The sequence below is a fragment of the Furipterus horrens genome, unplaced genomic scaffold (genome assembly GCF_987537825.1).
Source record: "Furipterus horrens unplaced genomic scaffold, mFurHor1.1.pri manual_scaffold_3, whole genome shotgun sequence".
Lineage (NCBI taxonomy): Eukaryota > Metazoa > Chordata > Mammalia > Chiroptera > Furipteridae > Furipterus > Furipterus horrens.
The window spans coordinates 46,755,793-46,772,731 of NW_028327173.1; the positions used below are offsets into that span (position 1 = coordinate 46,755,793).

At 40.4% G+C, this 16,939-nt stretch overlaps 1 pseudogene; it reads left to right on the plus strand.

The window, feature by feature from the left end:
- Positions 1-9,870: 9,870 nt before the first annotated feature.
- On the plus strand, positions 9,871-11,344 carry LOC150015031 (NADH-cytochrome b5 reductase 3 pseudogene; annotated as a pseudogene).
- Positions 11,345-16,939: the final 5,595 nt, after the last annotated feature.

Here is a 16,939-nt window from a genome sequence, read left to right on the forward strand (position 1 = left end):
CATTGCCCTAGGTGCTGAGGATTCTGAGAAAAAAGACCCAGTTCCTGACCTCTTGATGCTACAGTAGGGGGGCGGGGGGGCTCATAAGCAACAATTAAGTGTGATTCGTGCTCTTCTAAAAGTGGTCACAGAGGAGAACCACCCAACCCAGCCTGAGGAAATCAAGAAAAGAAGACGCTACAAGCATCAGTCAAGTCACAGGAGCCAGAGAGTTAAGTGGCATATTCAGACAGTAACAAGTATATATGCTATGTGGCTGGGAAATAAGAAAAGATCAGCCTTATGCAAAAGCTTTTGCCTAAAAGAAGTAATGTGTTTTTGAGGTGTTTAAGCAGGTTTTTACTTTAGAAGAATCAATCTAGGGCAGGGTTTCTCAACCTCAGCACCACTGACATTTTGGGCTGGAAAATTCTTTGTTATGGGGGACTGTCCTGTGCGTTGTGGGATGTTTAGCAGCATAGCTTCTCTGTCCTCTTAACTACTCGATGCCAGAAGCAATCCCCCGCTTCACCCTCTCCAAGCCCCCACCCCATCCTGGCCCAGTTACAAAGACTAAAAATGTCTTCAGACATTGCCAAATTTCTCCTGGGGGACAAAGATTCATCCCATTGAGAAACACTAATCTAGGGAAGATGTGGAGAATGGATCGGAGGGTAGGAGATTAATCTCATAGCATTGTACAGCTGCAGGCTGCAAGTGATGAGAATAAAGCTAAAGCAGCAGACTAGGGAAGGATGCCAAGAAGATGTCACAAGCCTGAGGAGACAGACTAGACAGTGTGTGGTGACTGATTAAATGTGGGTGCTGTGGCAGAGGAAGGAAGGAGTCTCATGTGATTCCCAAATTGTGTGAATTAGTTGACAAGTTGACCAAGGATGCCACCAATTAAATTAGATGGGGAATTCAATTTTATATTTAAAAAGAAAAAAATTTAAAGTCACCCTATAAGGAATACTGTATACAGGAAAGAGGCAGCGAGAACAGTGTAAAAAGAGAAATATTTCCTTCTAATGTGTAATATGTGGCATGAAGCCTGCAAACCCACTACAAATATTCATCTGAATTGAAGTAAACCAAATGTAATGAAGCAAAAGCTTCTTATTAGGAAATTTTCTTTAAAAAAAAATTCAATCCAACCAACAGCTGTACACACATGGGTTTCACACATAAATCTTCATCAAAAGAACATTTGCTCACCCGTCTATTCCCTGCAAAAGCTAGCCTAGGTAACACTGGAAAAATAGATTCAAACAATAAGATTTGCCTTTAAAAGTTTCTACTGGACAAAACTGAACTAAAATATCACTGTAAAAATAATAAAATTCAATTAAAAATTGGAAACTAGAGAAAGTCACCTGTATACTTACAACTCTAAATACCCTACTGTATTATATATTTTCTTCCAGTTATTTTTTGACTAGACACTTTAATGTATGTATTATCATGGTATGTATGTTATTTTGTAAGTTGTTCCTTATACTTATTTTAATTTATAAGCATTTTCCCATGTTACTACAGAAGTCACACATTGTTAGATACTTGATTCATATTATCAAACTACCAGGTACCTCACAGTCATGGGCCCTCTCTTTCTTTTTTACATTTCATGTAGTAACTTTGTTGGCTACAGGTATGCCCCTCAGCATACCACAATCTATTAACCCTTTCCACAATTCCTGCAGACCAAGCGCCCTTGGCTGCCCCTCTGACTCTACAGGTCATTAAAGTAATGGCAGCTTCTTGGCTTCTGATAGTTGAGCATATACTTGCAATTGGTCTCTACTACTTGGGAGGAGTCCCATTATGTCCATGACTGTCAAGGAGATCAGCTCTGGGACCACTCTCCTACCTTCAGTCCCAGCCTTCAGAAGTGGTCTTTGCTTCTTGGTGATGCTAGTACCATTCTCTACAATGCATTCTTAATGGTCTTGGTGAGTGGTGTGTTCTTTGGGTCTCCCATAGAACATAATCCTCTGGTGGGTGTTCTGGCCTTACATAATATCCCCATTCTAGAATGCCCTTTTCCTCAACTTCATAAACCTTCCTCCACCTTCTGCCAGGACAATTCAGGCTTCTCCACTTCACTCAGGTTTGGCCATCACTTTTTCCAGGCTTCTAACAGCCATCCCACAGTGAGTTTGCCTCATCCTTTAAGGTCCTTGCTAGGGTATTAAATCCTGTGTCTTGAAAAAGGACCCTTAGGTTTGAATTCTAGAAGTAGTTACACTTCTCTTGTCACTGATTGTATCTCTCCCTTTGATTGTTAGGAAGCTCAATCAAATTTCAGTCATACATGTATTATATATAGGAAATTATACCATGTGCTTTATGTACTATCTTCACAACGGCTTCATCTTTTTCACTTCACACTGGCCCTTTCAGTTGCATTTATTCAATATATCAGCTGCCCAGCACTGTGCTAAGTACATGTATATTATGTCATTTAATCTTGGTTTCCCTATTGTGGGATCTTGGCAAGATACCAAATTTCTATAAGCTTTGATTTCTTCATTTGTGAGACTAATCATAATGTCCAGTTTAAAGGGCCATCATGAGGATTAATAATGATAACGTCATTAATTATTAGGAGATGCTCAACTGTTTTTCCCAAAAATATCAAAATGTCTGATATAATTATCTTTAATATGTCAATGTAGTAATTTCTAAAAATATAAAAATAAGTGTATTATAAAAATATTCAATATACAGAGCAGAATAAGTGTTACTTATCTTACTTATTATGGCTTTACTCTAATAGAAAGTTTTGTGGTTCCTGTAATTAACAGCACTGTAATAGAATCAATCAGCCCTGGCTGGTTTGGCTCAGTGGATTGAGCGTCGGCCTGCGAGCTAAGTGTCGCTGGTTCGATCTTCCAGTCAGGGCACATCAGAGAAGGAAAACTCTGACTCCAAAAAACCTCCGCTGCCTTGCGGCATACCTCTTCAGGGGAAAGGCTAAGGGAGTAAACCCCGACAGAAAATCCGGAGCCGGAGTCCCTAAGGCGGTTTGACGTTGTAGTCAACACCGGCAACTCCTGCGGCACACCTGAAACCAAGCTGTATTGACTCCGTCTTTCCCTTGGACCCTTCAGCTGCGAAGAGAGGGGGGGTCTGCTGCATGGGCAACAGCAGACCCTCCATGTCACCCTGCCCAGGCTCTGTAGCTTCAGCTTCACTGGAGAGGACACTCCAGCGTCATCGCAAGATGTCGATTCAACACGGGAGGAGACAGATACCGTGTCACTCCCGAGTCGGATTGCACAGCCATTCTCGGCGGTGCAGATAGACTCTTAAGAAGCTACACCATCGTCTCTCGAGACGGACGGCTGCCGACGACGAATAGAATCAATAAAGCTAAGTTATAATGAATTTACATACAGATAGACTCATTTATGGGATATATATATATAGAGAGTGTCCATAAGGTATCCAGCCGTGTGATATCAAAAACAGAGACATTTATTGAAGATAGAAGAAACATTGTACACCTCAGTCCCCTTCAAAGTAGGCACCTTAGGACCTCACACAGTTCTCCCAGTTGCCATCAGCTACCCCATCGTATTTTCCTGAAATTTATCGATGGTCTGAAATCTCCTCCCTTTCAAAGGTGATTTTAGTTTTGGGAAAAGCCAAAAGTCTCAGGGCACCAAATATGGGCTATAATGGGACTGAGTCATGAGGGTGACTTGATGTTTCACAAAAAAAACTCTGCAGGAGACGTGACACATGAGTGGGTGCACTGTCATAATGAAGCTGCCAATCAACAGTTGCCCATAGCTGTGGCCTTCTGAGTCATCTGAATAGTTTCTGCAGATGAATGTTCAGGCTTAATGCAAAATTTGATGTAGATTCATTGCTTACTGGCTCAGTCATTTTGAATGCGACAGCCACACAGTATACATGCTCACTCAATGGCATCTACCACCCCCACTGACTAGTACAGTGAAGTCATCATTGTTCACACTTGCTCATTCCAGTCCACTCTCCTTGGTTGCCAGGCTACATTGATGTTGCACAAATTGTTCTCATTATATTAACAATGGCTGCACTTTTTCCAGACAGACCTTGTATATACCATATGAGATGCTGACTCTCCCTTGGAAGGCAGTGAGCAGAAGGATGCTTTATTTTAAAATCTATTCAGTTTTACAGGAATATCAGTCTGCTTAGGACTGACTTTACTAGCTGTAATAAATTATTCTACCCCAGATACTTAGCATACTGCATTAATAATGAAAATATTTTGTGAAAATATGGTATTCTAACAAACAAACTTAGTGACCTGGAAAGACTCTTGGACCAGAAAGCAGGAAACCTGAATGCTAGGTGAGCTCTGCAATAAACTGAAGAAACATAAGGCAGTCTGTTTAACCTCCCTGAGCACACATTTCTCCTGGGTTCGATCACATGATTTTAAAATGTCTGTCAGCATCAAAATTCTGTGCATCTCTATTTAACCTGATATAAAAGTTATTAGCCAAGAAATTATATTTGCTTTTGAGGTGGAAAGCCAAAATTACCTGCCCAAAAGCAATAGAAAAATAAGTTATACCTTAACAAAAATTAGATTTCATTTCTTCCCAAATTCTAATTTCCTGTTATTCTGGTATGAGAATAATATGTATGAATCATATATTCTCAGAGGTCTATGGCACCCAACAATTCAACTCAATTCAACAATTATTTATTTAGTAAAGTTCTCAAGTTCTGAGAATATAATGCAGTACACAAATCATCAGTAACAATCAATTGAACCATTATGTGTATAGGGTACTATACTAGGCCCTTAGAAGAATGACCACTCTTCCTGCCCTCAGGGATATTAATATATAGTGGAAAATGCAGGACATCCATCTGAAAAATAAATGATCAAGTGTCAAATGCCTGATACAGGCAGGAAATGTCATCTGATTTCAGACAGGAGGAGATGTGAGCTGGCCCTTGAAAGATGCTGAAAAACAAAGAAGTAGGAAAGTGTTAAGCCTCTATTTAGATGGTATTTATATCCTTTCCAGAATTGTCAAGATTAGGTTTATTTTTATGTATGAAATACATGTGTTTTTTTCATTCAATTTTATACGTACAATGACAGCAGAAACCATGTATAATATATATATTTGATTCAGCACAACAGACACTTTCAAAGTGCCTATAGTCAGCCACTATACTGGGTAAGTTTTGAAGGGGAGGGAAAGATAAAGGAGGAAATAGAAAGGAATTGAAGATAGAAGTCAGCTGAGACTCCTTTGCCTCTCAAAGATCCAGGTAAACTTGGTTTGAAATCCCAACCCTTTACCTAGCTTATGGAAATATACAGCTCTTGCAAGAGCTAGGTAACTTCCAGAGAGACACTTCCACATCCTCACGACTTATCTGTTCCGCAGAGTGTTGAAATGAAACTGCCACTTCCTGGTTTTCTCATCAAAGACACTCACAAAGCTGCCTGAGTTTTGTAGCAATCACTGGAGATGTAGGTAATTGGAGGGAATAATCACAGCTCTGCTGCATAGCTAGCTGCTCTCTCCCTTTTTCCTCTCTACTCTCCTTTCTTCCTCACACTCTTCAGCCCATATTACCCCCAAGGATGCCAAATTCTCCCTTTAGTATGCACAGCAAGTTGCCCCTCCTCAAACATCCAACGTCCTTCAAGCACTTGCCAACCTATTCTATTTTGGGTACCTAATTTTCCAAACCTAGATGCTTCTACAAGAGGAACTATGGCACCAGTTATTAAGAGATAGCGGTATGTTCCCCACCTTGTTACAAAAAGATAAGCACACAGGTGATTCTAACAGAAACTCAAAGCTCTATGGAGGGACGGAAGGAAGAGCCAGTGCAGGAAATGGATCATGAGGGTTTCTAAGTGGCCCCAGCTAAGTGGTCTTTCTCTGTCTTCCACAGTCACACATTTATTGCCTAATCACTTCTTGGAAACTTGTCTTCTACTGCCTTCTGTTCCTGTTTCCCTTTCCACCGGTCTGTATGTTTTGTCTCACTGACCAGATTTTTCACAGCTCCAATACAACAGATTTTCTCATTCCTCCCAGAACTCTCATGGCTAATGGGCCTCACTGATTGGTCTGCTGAGTCCTAACCTGTGGGAGCTGTATCATTTGCCTAGCTTCATTATACCTTCCCTAAAATTTCCCCCCAAAATGCCACATGGCAGGAGTCTGTTTTAATTAAAATAAATCTATATACTCTAAGCACATATGGAGTATTTAACCAATGGCTTGAGATGGCTGGGGACGCCCACTCATGGCACACCAAGGAAAAGCTGAAAAGAACTAATGTGCACTGAAGTTCCCTTAGGGACCAGCCATCTGCTCCAATTCTCACAATTATCTCTGGAGGTGAGTTTAGGTGATTTGTCAAAGGTCATACTACCACAGAGCAGGAACTAGAATTTTAACCCAGAAACACCTAGCTTAAAAGCTCCCACTCTTAACACTACTTCTTTAAAATAATAGTGCTTTTCTAGAGACATTTACATTCTCATCATTAAAAAGAAGGGCAGTTATTCACTAGGATACAAACTAAACAAGAGCACCCCCATAGTTAGGGTTCTGGAGTAGTGGAAAGAACATTGACACCAAACTTGAACAAGTGGCTTCACCTTTCTGAGCTTCATGTTACTTAACCGCACACACACAATTTTAGAGTTGAAGTCAACACTAAGTTCCTGGCAGGCAGTGCTCTGTGGAATTCCTGCTCCCTTTTAGAGTATAAAATGGGACGTAATACTCAAGGCTGAGGTTCAGCTTAGAGGGCCAGGTATTTTTTAAATGGGTTAACGCTTTACATTATTTGGAAGGGGCATTATTAGCTGACTCCCACAGAGCAGCTTAATCATTAACTCAGCGTCACCCAGCAGCAATCACAGTCCTCGAAGGTAAACTGGCACTGCAGTCCTAGTCCTTCGAAGCCCTTCTCCATAGTAACTGCCACTGCCACCTAAACAAGGTGGGTTCAGAGTGTTGCTAGCAGCCCAGGTAGGAGGTATGAGCATTTTCAAGTGTGGAGAAGTTGGGGGGCTGGTTTGGGGGCTGGTTTGGGGGGACCAAACCCACTCTTCCCAGTCCCTCAACTGCACCAAATGCTGCTGATTTGTGTTTCTAAGAGGACAGGCTTGGCAGTGAGTCAGAGCTACATTTTAGCTCTGCATAGTTCTACTTGTGTGACTTTGAGTTTGAAAACTCAGGTTTTTTTTCATCTGTAAAATGGTGATGATAATATTTTGTCTTCTAAGGTTGTTGTGAAGATAAAGTTAAATAATGAATTCAAAGCACTTAGTACAGTATCTGGCACACCGTCAGCCCTAAAACCGTTGCTTATTATTTTATTATTAGCAGAGACCAAGGCCTTAAAGTTCTAAGATGCAGGGCAATAAAAAAGGAAAGGGAAGAATGGCTCCTTTGTTGTTGGAGGATCAAGTCCAATGCCACAGTCAGGCATACATAATCAGGCCCCAGCCTCTGCTTTCCCTGAGGCTAACTGCACACACTCTGAAAAACTTCTGTCGCTCCCCCAGGCAAAAAGAATCTCTTCTTTAGTTTCTCAGAATACTTTTCATATACTTTCATACCTTCTCTTATCATATTCTATTTTCATTATCTGTTTGCATATCTACCTCCACTCTACACCATCCCAGGCTAGGAGTTTATGGACAGTAGGTGCCATATGGTATCCTTGTATTTGCTGTCACAGGCACTCTGCAAGTCTCAGACAGATGGATAAGGAACATGGGAACACATTGTGACTTGATAATGGGATTAAAAATAGGTACCCAGGGGACAGGGTAAGACCATCTTGGTTTGCTTCATAAATTTTCCTAAGCCTGAGTCTAAGCAGAAGTGTAGATGACATGACATTTGTGGAATTATTGCCTGATGCGGGTGACTGGGCATGTTATGTATGTCTGCCAGGGAAAGCGTAACAGCTGGTGACTCCTGGCACGGTCAGTATTAGGCAGAACAGCTTAGCAACCAGGGCGCCAAGGCAGCCTGATGTCTCTCAGTTTCCCTGCAGCCTTCAAGGTTGATATGTTAAGCAATTAGGAGCAACAACCTTCTAGGTGTGGTCAACTGTTAGCAAGGCAGAAAGACTTGTGGGCTAGGACCAGTCTCCCTGTGATTATGTTCACTGTCAGCATTGATACAAGATCTAGATATAGAAAGGTGAGATGAAATATGACCCCTACAGAGAATAGACCACCTGAGAATAATATTTCAAAGTACCTAGATTATGAAAAATTATAGAACATAGAGGAGAATTATGTATCTTGACTTTTCAGGAACCATCCCATTTTCATTTTATTTTATTCTTTTTGTTAAAGGCAAGTGAAAATGATAATATTTATTTGTTGATTATGTATAATATACTTCATACTTTTTCTAAAAAGTGATGTTCTGGAGTTAGCTCCCACTGACTCATGAAAGCAAATTATGATTATTAATCAACTTCATGTTAGATGACTTCACATTGGCATCTTAAAATCAGCAGGAATATTTACACCTGAGAGCTGACTGTGAGATTTACCAGCACATCACTGGCTTTACAATGAATGATTCCAATTAATCTTCCCCAAGCTCCTATTTTTCAGATGGGAAACTGAAGTTTAGAGAGGTTCAATAACAAAATAACTTACTACAAACTCTTTGGTGACCAAGGCACAATTAAAATTCACACCATCTGCCTCCAAACCTTCAAACTTGATGCACTTAATCATGATGGAAGGACCACTTTCTAACTCATTCTGTATGACCATTATTACACTGATACCAAAGGCAGATAAAGATGTGAAAGAAAATTACAGCCAACATCCCTTACAAATGCAAAAATCCTCAATGAAATCCTAGCAAATCAAATCCAACAGCATATTAAAAGGATTATATACCATGAACCAGTGGGATTTATCTCAGGCATGCAAGAGTGGTTCAACAAAAGGAAAGCAATCATAGCCCTGGCTGCTGTGGCTCAGTGGATTGAGCGTTGGCCTACTAGCCAAGTGTCGCTGGTTCGATTCCCAGTCAGGGCACATGACTAGGTTGCATGTCAGGTCCCCAGTTGGGGGCGTGAGTGAGAGGCAACCACACAGTGATGTTTAAAAAAAAAAAAAAAAAAAAAGGAAAGCAATCAATGTAATAAACCACATTAATAGAACAAAGGTAAAAAGAAAAATCATCTCAGTTGTCACAGAAAAGGCATTTGACAACAGCCAACACCCTTTCATGATAAAAGCCCTTATAAAACTAGGAATAAAAGGGAATTTCTCCAACATGATAAAGGGCATTTATAAAAAAAACCCACAGCTAACATTATACTCAGTAGTAAAGCATTGGAAGCCTTTCCCCTAAGAGCAGGAGCAAGATAAGGATGTTTCCTGCTTTCACCACTGCTTTTCAACACCATATGAGAATTTCTAGCTAAAGCAAAAGGACAAGAAAAATAAAGAGCAAACATATTGGAAAGTAAGTAAAACCATCTCTATTTGCAGATGTCATGATCCTATATAGAGAAAACATGAAGCAATCCACATGAAAGCTACTAGAGCTAATAAACAAATTCAGCAAATTTGCAGTTATGTTTCTATACACCTGCAATGAACAATTCAAAAAAGGAATTTTAAAAGCAATTACACTAACAATATAATATGGCCAAAAAATATAGAACATCTAAACATAAGTTTAACTAAGGAGGTGAAATACTATACACTGAAAACTCTACAGCATTGTTGAAAAAAAATTAAGAAAGACAAGTAAATAGAAAAATATCCATGTTCATGGATTGAAAGCTTAATTTGTTAAGGTGGCAAAGTGATTTACAGATTCAATACACTCAGTCAAAATATAAACAGCATTTTTTGCAGAAATGGAAAAATCTATCCTCAAATTCATATGGGACTACCAGGGGGCCAGACTAGCCAAAACAGTGTTTAAAAAGAAGAGCAAAGTTGGATGACCCATACCTCCTGATTTCAAAATTACTACAAAGCAACAGTAATCAAAACAGTGTGACGCCAGCATTAGGACAGATATATACACCAATGGAATGCCTTGACAGTCCAGAAATAAACCCATACATCTATGGTGAACCAGTTTCCCACAAGGGTGCCAAGTTCATTCAATGGGGAAAGATTAATCTCTCAACAGGTGGAGTTCCACGTGCAAAAGAATGAAGTTGGACCCCTACCTGACATTCTATACAAAAATTAATGAAAAATTCAATCATAAAACTCTTAGAAGGAAATATAGGAGTAAATCTTGGTGACCTTGGATTTGGCAATGGATTCTTAGATATGACACACCAAAAGCATGAGCAACAACAACAACAAAAAAATAGATAAATTGGACCTCATCCACATTGAAAACTTTTGTTCATCAAAGGAATTATTAAGAAAGTGAAAAGAGCCCTGGCTGGTGTGGCTCATTGGATTGAGTGCTGGCCTGTGAACTGAAAGGTCACTGGTTTGATTCTCATTCAGGGCACATTCCTGGGCTGTGGGCCAGGTCCCCAGTTGGGGGCATGTGGCTCATTGGATTGAGTGCTGGCCTGTGAACTAAAAGGTCACTGGTTCGATTCTCATTCAGGGCACATTCCTGGGCTGTGGGCCAGGTCCCCAGTTGGGGGCATGTGAGAGACAACTGACTGATGTATCTCTCACACATCCATGTTTCTCTCCTTCTCTTTGTCCCTCCATTCCCCTCTCTCTAAAAGTAAATAAAAACTTTTTTAAAAGAAAAAAAAAGAAAGTGAAAAGAGGTGGCCTGCCTGTCTTGGTCATCACCATGGGGCTCAGCTCAGCACAATGGGCCACATGGGGCTCTCCCCAGTCTGGTTCCTTTACAGCCTGCTAAGCTATTCAGCACTGGGCCCCAACCATCACCTCTGAAAGCCTAGACATCAAGAACTCACTGTGGCTCATCAACGAGGAGATCATCAGCCATACCACTCAGTGGTTCTACTTCACCCTGCTGTGGCCCCATCACATTCTGGGACTTCCTGAAAGCTAGCATACCTACCTTTCAGCTCAAATCCACCAAAACCAGTCTCCAGCCATGACAAGGGCTTAGCAGACCTGGCCATCAAGGTTTACTTCAAAGACAGCCTTCCCAAGTTTCGCACTGGAAGGAAAAATGTCCCAGTACCTAGAAAATATGAACTAGGAGATATCACTGAATTCCAATACCCAAATGGGCTGCTAGTCTACCAGAGCAAAGTGAAGTTTGCCATTTGTCCAGATAAAAAATCCAAAGCCAGCATAAAGATGGGGAAGTCTGTCAGCATTATTGTGGGAGGAACAGGCATCACTCAGATGCTGCAATTGATTTGGGCTAAGGGGTAACAGCACACTACTCCACTCAACCCTCGCTGAAATGGAACAAAGTCTAGAAATTAGCATAAATGTATAGGCAGGCCAGAGCTGGAGGGGCCGGGAGCCACTTCAGTCACAGGCCTGGGATCTTTGCCTGCCACTCCTCACTGTCTGCCTCAGAGCCAGGGGTAGGTTTTGAGCACTTGACACTGCATGGGACCATTAACAGCAAAAAGTCCTGGGGGTTATGGGGGCGGGCTGCTGGTGGTGAAAGGTTGCCTCCCACCCCAGGTGCTGGCAGGCCTAAGCCAGCCTAGAGCTTGGCTCTAACTGTGGCTGAACCAGGAAGAGGGTGCTGGCTCATGGCCCATTGAGCTGGCACATGGCTGGCAGGTGGACCATCTTGAAACCCTGGCATTTTCCCATAACACACCCAAATATTCAAGCAGCCTTGAGAATTTCAAGCTGCCAACTTTGCAGAGTCTGATCTATTACAGGGAAGGGCACTGGGGAGGAGGGGACCTGGGAGTCCTGCTGGCAGAGCTCTACCCCCTCCTCCCACCTTGGCCCTCAGTGCTGAGGAGATTTTGAGCAGTACCTCTTGTCTGAGAGACATTCTCAGTGGCCTCCAGAGCTGCATTAGCCTCTTACATAGGGGCTTTTTCAGTTATCTATAACAAGAAAAAAATGAAGTAAAACTTGGTTAATATTAAAAGAAAGTGAAAGACAACCTGAAGAAAGGGAGAAAATATTTGCAAATCATATATTTGATAAGAGTTTAATATCCAAAATATATAAGAACTCCTAGAATGTAACAAAAGACAGGCAATCCAATTTAAAAATGAGCAAAAGGGCCTGTCCAGTGTGGCTCAGTTGGTTGGGCATCATCCCACAAAGCTAAAGGTTGCCAGTTTGATTCCCAGTCAGGACACTTGCCTGGGTTGCAGGTTCAGTCTCCAGTCGGGGTGTGTATAAGAGACAACCCACCAATGTTTCTCTCATATCGACATTTCTCTTCCACTCTTTCTTCCTCCCTTCCCCTCTAAAATAAATAAATAAATAGAAATAACATGAGTACAAAAATATGTATGTATTGTTAATATGTGTACAAAAAGTACTTTGAATAAATGTTCTAGAAAAACATAGGTAAACCATATTTGATAGCTTTAGACATGTATCCAGGGAGATGAGCTTTCTTCTGGATTACGTCTCTCAATGGTTCAGCAAAGAAAGCTGTGACAACTCGACGTCCTAAAACAGATTGTCCCCCATGTAGTAGGCCACAAGACGGAGTTTCTTTCAAAGATTTAGTACAGTCCTTATCATGTTGATGAACTACTCGGCTTTTTCCATAATTATCTTGAAGCTTAAGAGTATTATTGTGTGGGCCAGGACTTCTATAAAGCGGACGTGTGGAACATAACATGTTCCCACTCTCTGTTCTACCCCCCCCCATAGGTCTGCCCATATGTCAAACAAGTAGTGAACTCTAATTGTCTTTTCGCTTTGGGAAGCTGTACAGAATTTTGCATGCATTTTAAAGTCATGGTTTGGAATCAACTTAAGATAGAATCACATACAGTCATGGTTAAGAGCTGGGACATTGTTGTCCCCATATGTTCATTGGCTCTGCTCCGTCCGTGTGCCTTCCACCTCTCTGAGCATTGCTTTTCTCATCTGCAAAGGGGAGAGTATAACACCTACCTCAGATGACTGTGGTGAGGTTTAAAGGAGAGAAACTATAAGAGGTACCTAGCACAGCAGCTAACACATAGTGGGTGCTCAAGAGGGTTAGCTCCTAGTTACCCTTTTCATCGTAGAGCACCCATGAACACCCATCGGCCTCCTCCATGAAGTTTTCCCCAATGAAGGGCCCACAGTGGTTTTCCCTTTCTCTGCATTCCTCAAATACTTTATGAAAATATAATTCATGGTGTAGCCATTTTATGTGCACACCAAACTTTGATCAAATAAGCTCCAAGTCCTTTGGGACCAGTGGCAACGCTGTCCACTCTTGCCACCCTGAGAGCCTCATGAAGTTACCCATGGAATGGGTCCCAGGAAACACTTATTAAATTGAATGGCTGAGAACATCTGGGGGCAAAAAACACCAGACTTGTTTCCATCAGATTTAGGTCCTAGTCCTGGTTTTCCTGTGTGAGCTTTGTGACACTGAACAAAAAACTTCAAGGCAACTCTGATAACCTGTCTCTGCACTGGTACAATAGGAATGCCCAACTGCAATGGATTGAACCTTTGTGTTCTCCACCCCCCAGAAATATCATATGTTAAAAATCATACCCCCAATGTTGTGGTATTAGGAGGTGGTGCCTGTGGGTGGTATTTAGGTCTTAAGGGTGGAGCCTTCAGGAATAGAATTAGTGCCTTTATTAGAGACCACAGAAAGCTCTCTCATTCTCTTTCTGCCATGTAAAGATACAATAAGAGGGTAGTCTGCAACCCAGAAGAGTGTTATTGCTAGAACCCAGCCATGCTAGCACCCTGAGCTCAGACTTTCAGCCTCCAGAACTGTGAGAAATAAATTTCTATTATCTATAAACCACCCAGTCTGTGGTACTTTGTTATAGTCACCTGAAGTAAGGCACCACCCAACTATCAGGGCAGAATTGCAGCAGTGAGATTCAAATGTGACATTGTACATGTGAACGTGCTTGGTATTCCGAAAGTGTTACAGACATAAGCCTACCTGGATTCCTGCACTGTGTCTTAAGTCTACATAAGCAACCCGATTCTCCTAGTGTTATCTTTACTCTACGATGTTAATAAATGCCCATTTGTTCTGAACTAAAAAGGTACCAAAGAGGATAGAAAACTGTTGGGTTTTAATCATTTACAATCAGGCTGTTGTCCAACCAAAGAACCAGTTACAGCTAAAGTTAAAGCCCAATTGCAACGTTATTGCAAGGATTAGGAGATTGATAGATTTTTAATGGTAAACTCTTAAGTACACAAAGGCTTATGCTCAAAACTTTCATAAGCAATAGGGAGAATTACGCCCGCGAGGCCCACCGAGAGATGAGAGTTGAATGCGATCCGTAATCTATCTTACTTAATGTTATCAGTTTCCCTATAGCCCCTTCAAACAATCAATGCTAGTGAAATGCCATCATGAACTAACAGCATTGATTTAGGAAAATATTGGTGGTCTATTTCAATGAAGCTTTCCAACATGAGAAGCCTACAGAGATTTTAAAATCCTGATGTGCCTGTGCATGTGTGTGTTTGTTTGTCTGTTTGTTAAAGGAGAAAGCCAACCCTTTAATGATAAGAAGGCAGCAGGGAGGATAATACACAGGAATACATATATCAGCCAGAATATTTCCCCTAATGCTTCGATGTTTTCCCTTCTTATTATTATATAAATATTGATTACATTTTTGAGCCTTTTATAAATTAGAAAATCTTTCCCATTGCCTTTGATTTACAAGAAATGAACAAACCAAAAAAAAAAAAAAATGACATTGAGCTTTTTAAAATTTTCCTTCAAAGTAATCACTGAAGACACCCTTTAAACAGTCATGAAACACACAATGCTTGATTAGAATTTTCCCATTTACTAAACACGAACACCATTTCTCTCTTATTCTTACCCTACACACACTCAGTTATCAATTCCTGTCACATCTTCCTTTAAATATCTGAGATCTGCCCCACTCCTTCTAGTGCCATCATGCCCATTTTAGCTACAGCTCTTTTAAACCAGACACAGACTGAGGTAGTGACTTCCTAGGCACTTCTCTCTCTTTCAAGCTCTTGATATTTCAGTCTATCTCAGATATTCTATACTGCATAGAATGTAAAATCTTTGAGATCAGGGGCAATATCCAATAGTATTTCTTTATATTCTAGATATAGTAACCATTTTTCCTGAACAATAAATCTAAACATTACCTGGCAGATAAATTTATATAGAAAAAGAAACAGAAACCTGAAAATAGACTTTCCTCTCCAAGTCTGTGGTTATTGTATCTAAAAGATGCATTCTAATAGAAGCCATTCTGCACCACATAGATACAATACACACAGGTTTATTGATGGGTTGTGCCAATGTAAGAGATGTCCAAACCTGTAGAGAATTTTTATGAGTTTATTTCAGCAAAACTGACGACAACTGCCAGGAAGCAAAATCTCAACAGACTGAGAAAATGCTCTGGTAAACGGCAGTTGAACTTATTGTATACATTACAATCAAAGGAGGAGATGTAAGGGGGGAGGGTCCCATGAAATCCATTGACGGTAGCTTAGGGAGGTGGGAGAAAGCAAAGTGGGGAAGTTTTCAGATTGATAGAGTAAAATGGAGAGACACATACTTCTTTCACACTGGTGGGTATAAGCTAGTTAACAATGAACATTTACAGCACATAGAGATGGTATTTGGGAAACAGGATAACAATTAGGGGTTCAGTGCTCTGATGCTCTGGTGCAGTAGGTGTCCCCTGAGGGGTCCAGAAAAAGGGGATTACTCTGACATTCCAAGGGTAAGTTATCTTAGATACAAAAAGACAATAGACAGGCTTACTTAAGGTAAAGATTGACCTTTGTCAAAGAAAATACAGGCCTAAAATGCGACTACCTACCATGACTCACTTTTAGTTAGAAATTTCTAGGTTCAGACCATGCTTTGTGGTTACTCTTGTGCTATGAGTTTGTAAGGCCTGCTATGCAGGCCTCCCGCTGAGCTTGTCAGATTAGTACAGGGCCCTTTTTCATCCACACAACCAATATAAAAGGAGTCTTTCCAGTTTACTTTTTATCCAATCTCAGAGAGGTTCCGACTTTGATTAAAAAATAAATTTGAATTGAGAGCCAACATTTTAAAATTGCTGATTTCACATAAAAATCAAGCCAGGGGAGAAACTGGCTTATCTTTAAATCCTTTGTTTCAAGAAATAAAAGCCTGAAACTACAAGCAAGAAACAAGAGGCTGTACAGAATCACCCAAACAAATCTGCAATAGAACTTATAAGAATGAAAAAAATGATAGAAATTTAAAACTCAAATTCAAAAGGAGATTAGACATAGCTAAAGAAAAAAATGAGTGAACTGGAAGTCAGATACTGAAAAAAAAGAGAAGAAAAAAAAAAACTATCCAAATGCAGATATAAAATATGAAAGGGAGATAGCAAGTGTTAGAAAATAGAATTAGAAGGTCTAATATACATGAAATCAGAATTCTCCAAAGAGATATCAAAAATGAGAGGAAACATTCAACAAGATAATAGCTGAGAAATTTCCAGAATCACTGAAAGTCATTACCTACCTGGTCTCAGAAGACATTTGAATTGTTGACCCCTATTCCATAAGTAAAAGTTTTTTTAAACCACCTTCAAGAAATATGTCTTTCATTGAATACTAATTTACAATTTACAAAGGGCTTTCACATACTAAAATCTATGCTATATGTTTTTAGATTTATTGGAAGCCTCTGATTTGTTTTCCTGATAAGAAACTGGAGTAATCTCTATGCATGCACCAGTATTAAGGTCCTACTCTTTAAAGTAGAAAAGAAAAACTTTCTCCTGACCACTCGTACTCATGATAAGTACAGAATGGCTTAAGTGTGATGGACATGGTAGTTACTACCATTAAATTTGGTTGACTATC